Genomic DNA, 14,071 nt, shown 5'->3' with positions numbered 1-14,071 from the left:
CCTATTATAAAAATGCTTCATGAACTAAGTACAAACTCTCTTGAAATGAATAAAAAGTAGAAATTCTTAGCAAAGGAATTGATATAAAGAAGAATCTCATGAAAATTTTAGAGCTAAAAAATGCCATCTCTAAAATTAAAAAAAAAAATCACTAGGTAAGAATCAGAAACATCATAGAGGTGACAAAGAGTTGTTGAACTTGAAGATAGCTCAATGGACATTCTCCATGCTAAACAACAGAGAGAAAAAAAATGGAGGAAAAGAATTGGGCTGAGACTCAGGGACCTAGGGAATATTGACAAAAATTCTGACATTCATGTCATTGGAGTCCCAAGAAGAGAAAGGATATGGTGCTGAAACAGTATTTGAAGAAATATTGTCTGAAAACTTCCCAAAGTTAGTGAATAATATAAACTTATAAATCCAAGAAGTTCAGCAAATCCCAAACAGGATAAACTCAATGAAACTTACACTAAAACACATCCTAATCAAATTGCTGAAAACTAAATACAAAGAAAAGAGTCTTGAAAGCAGCCAGAGGAAACCAATGCATTACTATAGAGAACACCAATTTGAATGGCAGCAGATTTCTCGTCAGAAATTGTAGATGCCAGAAGGAAGTAGAAAACACTTTTTAAGTGCTAAAAAGGACCATCAACCCAGAATCCTGTGAAAACAGATTCAAGAATGAAGATGAAATAAAGACATTTTCTGCTGAAGGAAAAGTAAGAGAATTTAAAGTACTGCTAAAGGAAGTTCTTCAGACATAAGAAGATGACTTCCAGGAAGAAAACTGGAATGTCAACAATGAAGGAAGAGCAAAAGAAATGGTAAATGTCTGAGTAAATATAATAGATTGTTCTTCTCTTGAGTTCTTTAAACTATACTGGACAGTTGGAAGCAAAAATTATAACATTGTCTAATGAGGATTTCAGTGTATGTAGACGGAACTACCCAGCAACTACAAAACAAAGAGAGGGAGTAAAGAGGCCTATATGTTGATCAGGTTTCTACATTCCACCGAAGTGGCAATATTAAGCCTTAAGTAGACCATGAAAATAATCAAGCAAATAAATAAATAAGTGAAAATTCTGAGACAAGAAATGTGTCTAATGCATTCAAATATATAAGAAGTCAAACAGTACCAAAGGGCCATTGGCTCTTGACTGCTTCTTCCTCATGTGAGAAAGATTCCAAATGGAAATTTTGCCTCATTCCTCAGTCCTTTCACATACCCCCATATGTAAACAATCACTGAAGCCTCCTTCCTTCTTTCAAATCTCAAATATTTCTCTCCATTCTGATGGGCCCTTCATAGTCCAGGGCATCATTTCTGATCTATATACCATTCCCCCAAATTGTCTCCCTAACTCCAGTTTTGCCTCCTACTTCTTTCTTCATCTCACTCCAATTACCTAAAATTCAAATGTCATTATATATTTTGGCTTAAAACATAAATTCCTCCCTCAGTGCTTTTAAAATAGTGAATTCTTTAGCCTGGTTAAAAGGCTTTTCATAGCATGCCTCCTGATCATCTCTCTATCTCATTTCTTGCCACTCTCTAATCTCTCCCCCTAACTATATTCCCTAGACTAGCATAGTAAACATTTTAGGTTTTAAAGTCCTTATGCTCTCTGTTGCAATTACTTAACTCTGTAGTTGTAGTGGAAAAGCATCCATACACAATATGTAAATAAATGGGTAGAATTATTTGCAAATAAAACCTTAACTACAAAAACAAGTGTCTGCCTGGATTTGGCCCATGGGCCATTATGTGGTGACCCCTGCTTTAGACAATTAAACTACCTACAAATCTGTGGGCATGGCATTTTTTTTTTTAATCTCTTGAGTACTGCACAATATACTGTCTGTTTGGAACGTTTCTGTCCTTTGTCTGGCTACCTTCCATCACCAGGTATCAACCTGGATGCCACTTCATCAAATTCTTTCCTAGACTCCCTATTCCTCTACATTGCACATACCACATTAATATATTTACCTACTGATATATTTACCTGTTTCCTTGTCTGTCTTCTCCCACTTGTCTATAAGCTTCTGGAGGGCAGAAACTATGCCGTGTCCACATTTTAATCCCTAGTACCTAGCAGAATACTTGGCACATACAAGCATTCAATAAAACTTTCAGTTTTTCTATTCAGTGAAGGGAAGGCCAATAGCTCTCTGGCTGACCCAGCCCTTGTCTTAAAACTTCAGGGCAGGGAAAATACTGCCTAACTCGATGGTTGTATCTCCATAGAAGCTGTGATCTGTTTTGGGCAAGCCATCCCTTTCCTTTGGCCTGACTTCTCCCAGGGAAAAGAGGTCCAAAATTAAGGACCAGCCACTGTATCTCCTCTCAGACAGCACCCATCCCATCTACCAGGCAGCTCAGAGCCATCTGACCCCACTTTCGGCAAGCATTCTCAGCCACTGATTTTAAAAATAAGCCCCGAGGGGGTAAATTGCTACATCTCTTTCCAAAGGCTGTTGTAGATGCCAAAGGCGGTGGACAATGAACCATTTGTGGTTAAGGGTGGAGCAACCACCATTCAGCCAGGCATCCTGGGGACTCTCCCTGCCTGTTCAGTGTCTTCCCTTTTCAGCCCATTACCAATAAAGTGGGGAAAGGGCAACTTTCTCTGCCAAGCCATCAGGTAATTAAGTATCTGAGGGATCAACCATGTGTCCTACTCTCAACTATTGCTAAATCTCAGGCAAAGACGTGGGCCCTTCCCACAGAACCTTATAATTTATTTGAAAAAAATAAGATAGGTATGTTTGAACCATTTAGAGATTAGTAAAATGCATGTATTTATTTACTTACCCACTTTTTAAAGTGCCTACTCAATGCCAGTCACTGTGTGGGATGCTAAGTCACAGAGACAAAAAGTTCATTCAAGGATACTCTCCATCTACTACAATTTCCAGTAGGAATATATAATATGAATGGGGTTTAGAGTTAAAGATATCAATAAAGGCTAAAGTTGTCAGAGAAAGTTCCACCAAGGAGGTGGAACTTGAACCGGTCTTGAGGAAAGTGTGGGGTACATATTTATGAATGGAAAGAGAAAATTTCAGCTAGAGGAGATGACATGGCCAGAGGTGAGGAAGAGAACTGAGTGGCAAGAGTGGGGAGGAGAGGTGAGGAGTGGGAAATAAGGCTGGAGGAAAAATGAAGGGTTGTGGTGGAAAACCCTGAAGACTGGGCATTTAACTTGAAGTGGAAAGATAACATCCTTCTTCTTTTCTTTGAGTTGTAATTCACATACCATAAAATTCAATGGTATTTTAGTATATTCACAAAATTATACAATGATCACCATTATCTAATTCCAGAACAGACAATATTCTTTTGAATATTTCTGAACAGAGAATTCATGGGATAAATTTGCATTTCAAGCAGATTAACCCAGCTACAGGAGCAGGAATGATTGTGTGGAAAGAAACTAGACACAAAGACAAGCTAAGAGGTTCAGAAGCTTGGAGATCTAGACCAGAATAGGTCATAGTGCCACAGCCTGTCTATGGGCTTCTCACTCCACCCAGGATGGTGAGGTTGACAGCAGGATAATTTATTGAGATAATAATCTATGTCTTTTTCTTCTTTTATTTTCCCTCCCTTGTTCCAAGAAGATAGCAGATATTTGTATTCCTTAGCTTAAGCAGTTTTGGGAGCTAAGCTAAAAGCAAATTGCCTGTGGACAGCCACCCTTCCTGACTTCTGTTTTAGAAGTTCTGAACTCAATATTGGGATTGTGTTGGGGGAGGAGAGATAAGAGACCCTTTGGGGGCAGTGGGAGCTGAAGCTGAGAAAGCAGAGAACAGAGCAGAGAGGGAAATCCCCCCAAACTGTGAAGAACCAGTGATTTCTGGTTCTGAAAGGCATAGGGACCTCAGAGTGGGTGACAGAATGCTTGACCCCAAGTCCCAGAGCTCCAGGGGTACCAGCCTCATAAAGCACTCCTGCGCCCGTGTGTGGTACAGTGAGGATATCAATTCTGACAAAGTGGACTAAAGACCAGAAGTTTTCTGCTAAGCATTCTATTCAGCAAAAAACTCCTGGAATTTTGCCCTATCCTGGGACATGAGGAGCCCCAACAATGATGGAAACTGCATTAAATGCCAGCTTGGCAGGTTCAGAGTCACAGGTAAAAATTTAAAGTACTGGGGACCTTCTTGAGAGGTAGTTGAACATACGGGTTATTCGAACAGATTCTAGAAACCAACTCTCTGGGATTAAGCCTCGCACTGTGATCTATTAGCTGTAGGATTTCTTCAGACTAATGATAATGACAATCAACTATCTCATAGTGTTGTTGTGAGGGTTACATGAATGGACAGATTTAAAAACAGTTATAATACTGTCTGGCGCATAAAAAAGCTATGTAAATGTTTGCTTATTATTAATAAGAAGGAAACAAATAGTTGGGGGAAGGGAGGAGTGTTGCCCTCTAAAAGAAAACTATTCAGTGGAAATAAGGGTGGGGGAAGAAGTAGAGGGAAAGAAGACTTTAAAAAGGCAGTATTAAGGATGAAAGACTTAAGGTAAGTAAATACCATTTAGACACAAAAGAAAAAGGAAAGTGAAATAAAAACAGATAGATGAAGGTAAATAGGAATAAATAGGTGATTTGATAGACATTAGATAGATATGAGATAAAAAGAGATTAAGAAATACATACATCACTTAATTAAAACATCACAGAGGTAGAAAAATGGTGGGAAAAAGTAACGGATAAGATGACATAACTGAGAAGGATCAACTAATATACATAGATGATAAACTCAGAATGAAATGTAGAAAGTAGCATCAGATGCTACATGGAAAAAAGCGGGGTCAGAAAGGACAGATGAAAGGGAGGGTGGGACTCAGTCACAATGGACTCAATGACCTCCAGTCTGTGAGATGGAGGAGACTGCTGTCCCCTTGCCTAGCCCTGCACCCCAACCCCCTCCCACACAGCTTAGCTTCATCTTCTCTGACTTCTAGACCATGTTCCTCTGGGAACGTCCTGTTCTCTGTTCTGTACACTTCAGAAATTACCTTCTTCAGTCTGGTTTTCTAACTGTTTTGTGTATGCAATTCTTGTCTCCATTCCAAAAGACTGTGTGCCCAGGGGAGTGGGTCTACCACTCTCTCCACTTTCCTGGTATCTCACCCAGTATGAGGAGGAGAGAAAATGTGTTGGAGGCCAGTCCTGGTATAGAAGTGGGAATAGGAGGGCCATGCCAATCTCCAACTACCAGTATCACCATCCTGTAGGACATCACCAATCACCCATGGAAAACAATCTAAAAACAACTTGGAGGGAACTAGCTTGCCCTAGCACAATAAAAATGTATGCAGTATCTGATGATCCCTTCCCTTACTGCTTCTCAAGAATCCAGACATCTGTAACTCAGCATTTTCCTATAAATAATTGGTCTCCCCTACAAAACTGTGAGCTGCCAGAGAGCAGAGACTATATGGGAAAAGTTTCAGAAATGTTACAGAATAAGCAAGAGCTTTATATTCTGTATCTACCACTTCCAAGCATCTGAAAATTTCTACCACCTCGTGGTTGATGTGCTTGGTCCTAAGGGCAGAAATCTTGTCATCAGGAGAAGAGAAATTCTGATGTAAGAAAAGAGACCTAAGAAGCTCTGTTTACACAGGTCCTGAATATAGGCCCAGGGCCTGTTAGAATCCAGAGAGAGTTCTGGTCATCTCAGCCAAATGAAACTCCCCCATACTGATCTAAACCCGTTCCTTTCCTCCTAGACAAGAGGAAGGAAAAGTCCCATTCGTAACCACGGAGAAATAAAAGTCTTCCTCGGTGATTATATACAATTTACAGCAGAGTGTTTCATTTGGTGCCCAGGAGCCTGTAATAGCTGGAATTACCCTTGTTCCTCTTCCTCTTTGAAGGGCCAGAGCTGAGAAGTGCTCTGTGATTATGTGTTAGGGTACGGCATCTCCATGCCAAACTTGCTCAGCCCAATTTGGTGTGTGTGCGTGCGCGTGTGTGTGCATGCATGAGCGTGTGTGTGTGTGTGTGTGTGTGTGTGCATGCTTCCAGAACATAATTTCCCCACATTCCTGTATGGTTTTTCAATTTATAAATAATGAATTAAAATGCTTTTGGGGTGCCTGGGTGGCTCAGTCTGTTAAGCATCCAACTTCGGCTCAGGTCATGATCTCATGGTTCATGGGCTCGAGCCCACATCTGTCTGCTCAGAGCCTGCTTTGGATTCTCTGTCCCTTTTCTCTCTGCCCCTCCCACCCCCCCTCAAAAATAAACATTAAAAAATTATTTTAATTTAAAAAATGCTTTTGCCATTTCACCCATCCTTACTGGAAAGGGAGGCAGAGAAGTAAGAAGGGAAGGAAATTAGAATCATCTTTTCACCCCACAACTTTACGTGTGAATTGAGAACTCCAGTATCAACAAAGCAGAAAAACTGAAGTGAATTGGGCTGAGATGTACTGATTGCTTACCGTCCAGGTGATGAACACCTGAGAGTAACAACAGATTCCCTAGGTTGTGAAGGTGAATGCTTCTGCATGGATATAAGTTGTGACTGGTACTCTCCCCAAGTTAGAAGCCCTGAGGAAAGTGGTACACAATAAAATATTAGAAACCCGAAGTCTGGGTTGCAAACATTTTCTGTGAAGGGCCAAATAGTAAATATTTTAGGCTTCATGAGCCATATGATTTCTGTTACAACTTCTCAGCTCTATAGTGAAAAAGCAGACTTAGACAATATGTAAACAATTTGGCATGGGTATGTTCCAATAACATACAATAGCATTTATTTACAAAAATAGCAGACGGCTAGATTTGGCCAGTGGGAGGTAGTTTGCTGACTCCCGCACTGAGTGATTTAGTACTATGAGGACTTTGTTTTGAAAAATCTTACCACTTGCAACAACGTGGATAGAACTGGAGGCCTTTATGCTAAGTGCAATAAGTCAGTAAGAGAAAGACAGATATCATATGCTTTCACTCATATGTGAAAATTGAGAAACTTAACAGAAGACCATGCGTGAAGGGAAGAGGGGAAAAAGCTTCAAATAGAGAAGGAGGCAAACCATAAAAGACTCTTAAATACAGAGAACGAACAGGGTTGATGGTGGGGGAGGGGATAATGGGTGATGGGCATTGAGGAGGGCACTTGTTAGGACGAGCACTGGCTGTTGTATGTAAGTGATGAATCATGGGAATCTACTCCTGAAGCCAACAGCACACTGTATACACTGTATTGTAGCTAACTTAACAATAAATTATATTTAAAAAAGAAAAAAAAGAGAAATCTCGATACTTTGAGGGTAAAGACTAAAAGACAGAAATGATGGAGAAGGAAAGGAAGAAAAGGAAGAGGTGAAGAATAGGTAATGATTGTTTTTAGAATAAAGATAACTTGGAGCATCTGAACTTACGGGCTGTGTGCAAAGGAAAGAACAAACTCTTTAAGCCATTTGTTTTGGAAATCTTCAAGTGGGCTGTAAGTACTGGCAAGGAAAGCAGTTGTGACCAAGTACTCAAGAGTAGAATTTTGGTTCTAATATAAAAGGACTATCACCCTGTATTACTTAACCATTTCTGTGTAACAAATTAACTCCAAACCTAGTGACTTAAGACAAAAATAAATATTTATCAACTCTCATTGTTTCTGTGGATCAGGAAGTCAAGAATAGTCTGACCAGCTGTTTCGGCTCATGATTTTTCATAAAATAAAGACAGGTCAGCCAGAACAGCTATTATCTGAAGGCTTGACTATAACCGAAGGACCTGATTTATTCATATAAGATGGCATTGGCTGTTCGGTGAGGGTCCTCAGTTCTTCTCCATATGGGCCTCTCCACAGAGATGTTTGAGTGTTCTCACAACATGGAAGCTGGCTTCCTCCAGAGTAAGTAAACCAAGAGGCCAAGACAGAAGGTGCAATATTTTCATGACCCAGTATCAGAAGTCATACACCATGATGTCTACCATACTTCACTGGTCACAGTGACCAGCCCTGATTAAATGTCAGGGAAGGCTAGTCCAGGGTGCAAATACCAGGAAGCAGGGATCAATGAGGTCCATCTTAGAGACTGACCATCTGCTGCCTAATAACAGAGAACTAAAAGATGCATCTGTGGTCCCAGTCTAGGATCTGCATATTAAGATGGCCTAGGAATTTGTATTAGTTAGAATGCATCTGGCTAGAGAAAGAAAACAGAGCAAAACACTCAACTTCAAGTTGTTTAAACCACAGGATTGATTTCACTTATGAAAGGGTCCACAGTTGGGAATTTTCAGGGTTAGTTAATTCCGTAGCTCAACAATATCAGGTTCTTGTTCAACCTTTCTGTGGTTTTCTTGGCTTTTCCTTCATGGTCACAAAATGGTTGCTACAGCCCACATTACATGTTTACACAGTTGCATGTGGAAGCAGAAAGAAAGGAATATCTATTGGGTAGCCAGCAAACACCGCTTGCCACAAAAACTGGTGTGACCCTCTGAACTGAGTAATATGAACAGTGTACTTGTAACTTTCTTAGAACCACAGGATCTTAGCGATGACTAAGTCTAGTTCCCATGTAATGCTCGCATCCCTTCTATCAGATCCAGGGAACATTGCCATATACCAAGATTTCCTTTCACTGTAGTAAAATAGCTTGGGCTTCATGAATACATGACAGAGGCTTCTGGTCAAAGTGCAGAATTGTAATAAATGTAAAAAGTTGAGGCCAACCTATTTAGGAGACAGTCCCTGAGCCCCTCACTGGTAGCAGGAACTTTGGAAGCACTAATGGAGTCTTTTATCAAGGCCTGCCTTAGCATGCTTTGACCATCAATGTAGATGGGTATTTCTCTTGCCCTTAAAATGACTTTCAGAAGAGGCACATTCCCCTAAATGACATTTGCTCATAACAGTAAAACCCCAAATTGAATAACTAAGACCCAGGAGAGAGACTTCCAATTCAATACAAGCAAAACACATTTTCAACAAATACAATACACGATTTGCTAATGAGGATTCCTCTACAGGAGGAAAATTTGCATAACACAACCCCCAATTTCCCTTCTATCTCCAAAATCAATGATTCTTTTTTTTTTTTCAAAATCAATGATTCTATATTTACTGTGAATTTCTTCATGATGTTAAGATTAAGCTTCTTTTGTTGAGCTTTCAGTGTATTTCATGAAGTCATAGAATATCAGAATTGATACGATGTAAGAGATTGTATATCACTTTATTTCTTATGTCTTGAGTCAGAGCTCCTATTGATTTAGAATAAATATTTTATGACCTTCCTTTTATATGATTAGAAATTTTTGAGTTATATTTGAATAAACTTTCTTAAAATAGAATTTGCATAGAATAAAATATCATCATCTTAAGTATACCATCTAATAAGTTCTGAAAATGTGCAACCTCTACCATCACAATCAAGATATCCATTTCCCAAAAAGCTCCTGAATGCCCCTTTGCAGCCAATTCCCATCACTCCTGGTTCAGGGCACCACTAATCTGCTTTCTGTCATTTTAGATTTTTTTTTTTGTCTATGAAAGCATTCATTTCAAACATAAAATCATAAAGTATAAACTCTGCTGTGTAAATTAGCTTGGGCTCCACAGATTGTTTCTGACATTCACCCAGGTTGTAACATTTCTTATTGTTCAGTGTTTTTCCATTGTACGGATATGCCAGTTTGTGAATCATTCTTGGGTTGATATACATTTGAGTTGTTTCCAGTTGAGGCAGTTATGAATTTCCATATGTAAGTTTACAGTTTTCACATACAAGTTGATAGATTTTTTTTTACAGAATATGGTTTCATTTCTCATGGGTAAAGATGTTTGAGTGACATTGCTGAGTTGAACAGTAAATGTATGTTGAACTTTGTAAGAACTACCAAGTGGTGGTATCATTTTACATTTCTACCAGCAAGGTTTGAGAGTCTTAAGTTACTCACCTAATTCTCACCACCACTTGGCATTATGATACTTTTTATTTTACCATTCTACTGGGTGTGAAGTGATATCTCACTCTGGTTCAATTTACACTTCCCTGACATACAATGATGTAAAGCACCTTTTCATGTGCATATTGACCCCTTTCGTACTTTTTTTTTTTACATAGAGTCTGTTCAAATCTTTTGCTTACTCACAATATTTATCTTATTATTGATGAGTGAGAATGCTTTATACATTCTTATTATTAGTCCTTTCTCAGATATGTGTATTGAAAATATTTCCTCCCGTGCGGTGGCTTAGCTTTTCATTTTCTTACCATTCTTTTTGAAGAGTAGAAGTTTTTAATTAGATGAGATACAGTTTAAAATTATTTTCTTTTATTGATACCACTTTTGGTGTTATGCTTAAGAAATCATTTCCTAACCAAAGTCACAAGTGTTTTTTCATATGTTTTCTTCTAGAAGATTTACAGTGTTAGATTTTACATTCAGGTCTATTTTGAGGTAGTTTTTATATATGGTATGAGGTGTGGATCAAAGTAGCTGCAATAAGAAATTACTGTGTATTTAATAGCTTAAAACAACACAAACATGGGGCACCTGGGTGGCTCAGTCGGCTAAGCATCTCACTCTTGATATCAGCTCAGGTCATGATATCACAATTTGTGAGATGGATCCCGAAATGGGACTCTGCATTGTCAGCACAGAGCCTCCTTGGGATTCTTTCTCTGCCCCTCTCCTGCTCATGCTCTCTGTCTCTCAGAATAAATAAACATTTAAATCAACAACAACACAAACTTACTATCTTACAGTTCTGTAGATTCAAAGTCCAACACGGGTCTCACTGGGCTAAAATCAAGATGTCGGCAGAGCTGCATTCAAGGAAAGTCTGGGGGGATCTAAGGAGAATCTCTTTCCTTGTCTTTCTAGCTTACAAAGGCCACCCACATTCCTTGACTTAGGATCTACTCTCTCCGTCTTCAAAGCCAGCAACATTGCATTGCACTGTATCTTCCTTTCATCGTCACATCACTCTCTGACTCTATTCTGCCTCTCTTCCATGTTTAAGGACACTTATCATTACAGTGGGTCTACCTAGGGTAAATGCCCCAATTCCTCAAATCTTTCACTCAGTCCCTTTTGCCATGGAAGATGGAAGATAACATATTCCCAGGTTCTAGAGATTAGAGCATGGACATCTTTGGGGGTGAGAGTTATTATTCTTCCTACCACATTCATGGACTGTTCCAGCACCATTTGTCGAATTACCTTGGCATCTTTGCTGAAGTCAGGTTTTTGTTGTTGTTGTTGTTTTTGTTTTGTTTTGTTTTGTTTGTTTTTTACATATGTGTGAATCTATTTCTGGACTCTAGTCAGTTCCATTGACTGTCTTAAGCCATACCATAACCTCTTCTTGATTTCTGTAGCTCTATAGAAATCTTGAAATCAGATAGTGTAAGTTTCTAACTTTGTTCTTTTTCAAAAATTTTTCTGACTGTTCTAAGGCTTTTATATTTCCTATAAATTTTAGAGACAAATCATCAATTTCTATAAAATGCCATCCTGGTTTGGTTTATTTATTTTTTTTGAACAGCTTTATTGAGGTGAAATTTGCATACCATAAAATTTATTCATTGTAAGCATAAAATTCAAAGAATTTCAGTAATTTACAGACTTGTACAACCATTACCATAATTCAATTTTAGAACATTTCAATTATCCTAAAAAGGTCTTGCATCCATTTTCAGTAACTCTCTTTTTCCACTTCTAGCCTTAGGAAATGATTAATCTACTTCTGTCTCTGTGGATTTGCCTTTTAGGGACATTTCAGGTAAATAGAATCATAATATGCAATCTTTTTTGTCTGGGTTCTTTCATGTAGCATAATGTTTTTGAGGTTCTATCTTATACCATGTATCAGTACTCTGTAACAGCTCATTGCCAGAAAGTATTCTATCTTAAGAATATACCACATTTTGTTTATGCAAAATGTCCAGTTTGATGGACATTTGCTTGTTTCCATTTTGGGGTAACTATGAATGATACTGCCATGCACATTCATATATAAATCTTTGTATAGACCTGCATTTTCATTTTTCTTTAACTTTTTGAGCACCTGCCAAACTATTTTTGGAGGCTGCATCATTTTACATTTCCTACCAGCAGTGTATGAGGGTTCCAGTTTTTCCATAATTTCACACCCCCTTGTTTTTGTCTGTATTTTTGATTATACAGTCATCCTAGTGGGTGTGAAAGCATATTTCTTTTTAGATTTAATTTGCATCTCCCTAAGATTAATGATTTTGAGCACTTTTTCATTTGTTTGTTGGCTATTCATGTATCTTCTTTTTTAATTTTTTTAATGTTTATTCATTTTTGAGAGAGAGAGAGAGACAGAGTGTGAATGAGGGAGGAGCAGAGAGAGAGAGGGAGACACAGAATATGAAGCAGGCTACAGGCTCTGAGCTGTCAGCACAGAGCCTGACGTAGGGCTTGAACCCATGAACTGTGAGATCATGATCTGACCTGAATTTGGATGCTTAACTGACTGGGCCACCCAGGTACCCCTCATGTATCTTCTCTGGTAAATGTCTATTAAAATATTTTGCCCATTTTTTACTTGGGTTGTTTGTCTTCTTATAATTGGGTCATAAGAGGTCTTTGTATATTCTGGATATAAGTCTGTTATCAGATATATGATTTGCAAATATTTTTTTCCATTGTGTGGCTTCTTTGACTTTCTAAAATAAAAGCAAAATCAAGCACAAACACTTAATTTTGATGAAGTCCAATTTATCAATTTTTTATTTATCATTTGTTTTATGTTTTTGGAAGTGGATCAGTTATTTAATTAGGTTCTGTATAAGAAATTTAGAACACCAATTTGTGAGGATAAATTCCATCTGTGAGAGAAAACACAGAGTGGAGGTAGCCCTGAAGCTAAGGAACAGCTTTGATTTTTGGCAGAATTTTTGAATCCATAGCTTCTTGACCAACCTCTATAATCTCATACTTCTCTTTCTCTGGGTCAAAGATCTCACTGTCCTGATGTCTAGGTTTACACAACTTCTTCTTGAAGTAAACATCAGTGAAGATATTTGGGGATTTTCACACTGTTGATATCAATTTTGGTGGAAGTAGCAATGATGAATTTCTGGTATGTTCTATGCAGAGGAACTCAATTGGGGGCCAGCAGTCCGGTCACAAGAAACAAGCCACTTCTAAGCTGCTTCAGGAAAACCACCTTTTTGCCTCTGTGCCGCCCAGTGAAGATGATCAGAATGGTCCCAGGAGTGATGCTAGCTCACCGTTTTCTCACATGCTGACTGACAAGTTTTTTGCCATGGTTTAATAGCTTTTGAGGCACATCTTCAATAGGATAATACCTAGGCATTTTGTGAAGTTTAATCACTCTGGTACCACCATTCTTTTCACCACCAATGGGTTTTGTGACAGTAGCAAGAATCTTCTCCTTTTTCTTTTCAACCCTGCATTTGGCTGCTGAACACTTCCTCGTACGTGGCCTTTCTGGAATACATAGCTGATTGGGAATATCTGCCAATTCCTCTGACTAGGACAGGGTTTGGGCTGCAGTGGGGCTTCCCCTTCTTTGGTGTTTTAGGCTTGAGGTTACCCTTCATAATCTTGCCACCAGCATCAGCCTTTTTGGCTTCAGGTTTCTTCTCCTTAGTATCAATCTTCTCAGATTTTTCGCCCACCAACTTGCAAGATGGGAAAGAGCTAATGTATCAATTTTTAAAGTTAATTTTTGTGTATGGTGTGAGGCAACGATCTTAATCCTTGTTCTTGTATATGGACTTCCATTTGTCTCAGAACTATTTGTTGAAAAAGTGATTCTTTGCCCCATTTAATTCCTTTGCAGTTTTGTCTAAAATCAACTTATCATAAACGTACAAGTTTATTTCTGGACTCTCATTTCTGTTCTATTGATCTGTATTTCTATCCTTATGTAAAAGATTTATTAAAAACTTACCAAAAATTTAATCTTAATAATCAAGATGGTTAGTTTTAGAATCAAGAAGTCCTCCATTTTTTTCTACTTGGGTTCATTTCATTTTCATATAAATTTTAGAATTTTATTGCCTAATTCTATTTTTTTTAAA

The 14,071-nt window shown here is 38.4% G+C and overlaps 1 pseudogene; it reads right to left on the bottom strand.

Annotated features, from left to right (window-relative positions):
• Positions 1 to 12,783: 12,783 nt before the first annotated feature.
• Positions 12,784 to 13,498, bottom strand: LOC122473033 (annotated as a pseudogene).
• Positions 13,499 to 14,071: the final 573 nt, after the last annotated feature.

Source organism: Prionailurus bengalensis, chromosome B4, assembly GCF_016509475.1.
Source record: "Prionailurus bengalensis isolate Pbe53 chromosome B4, Fcat_Pben_1.1_paternal_pri, whole genome shotgun sequence".
Classification (NCBI taxonomy): domain Eukaryota; kingdom Metazoa; phylum Chordata; class Mammalia; order Carnivora; family Felidae; genus Prionailurus; species Prionailurus bengalensis.
This window is presented reverse-complemented; position numbering and strand designations above follow the sequence as displayed.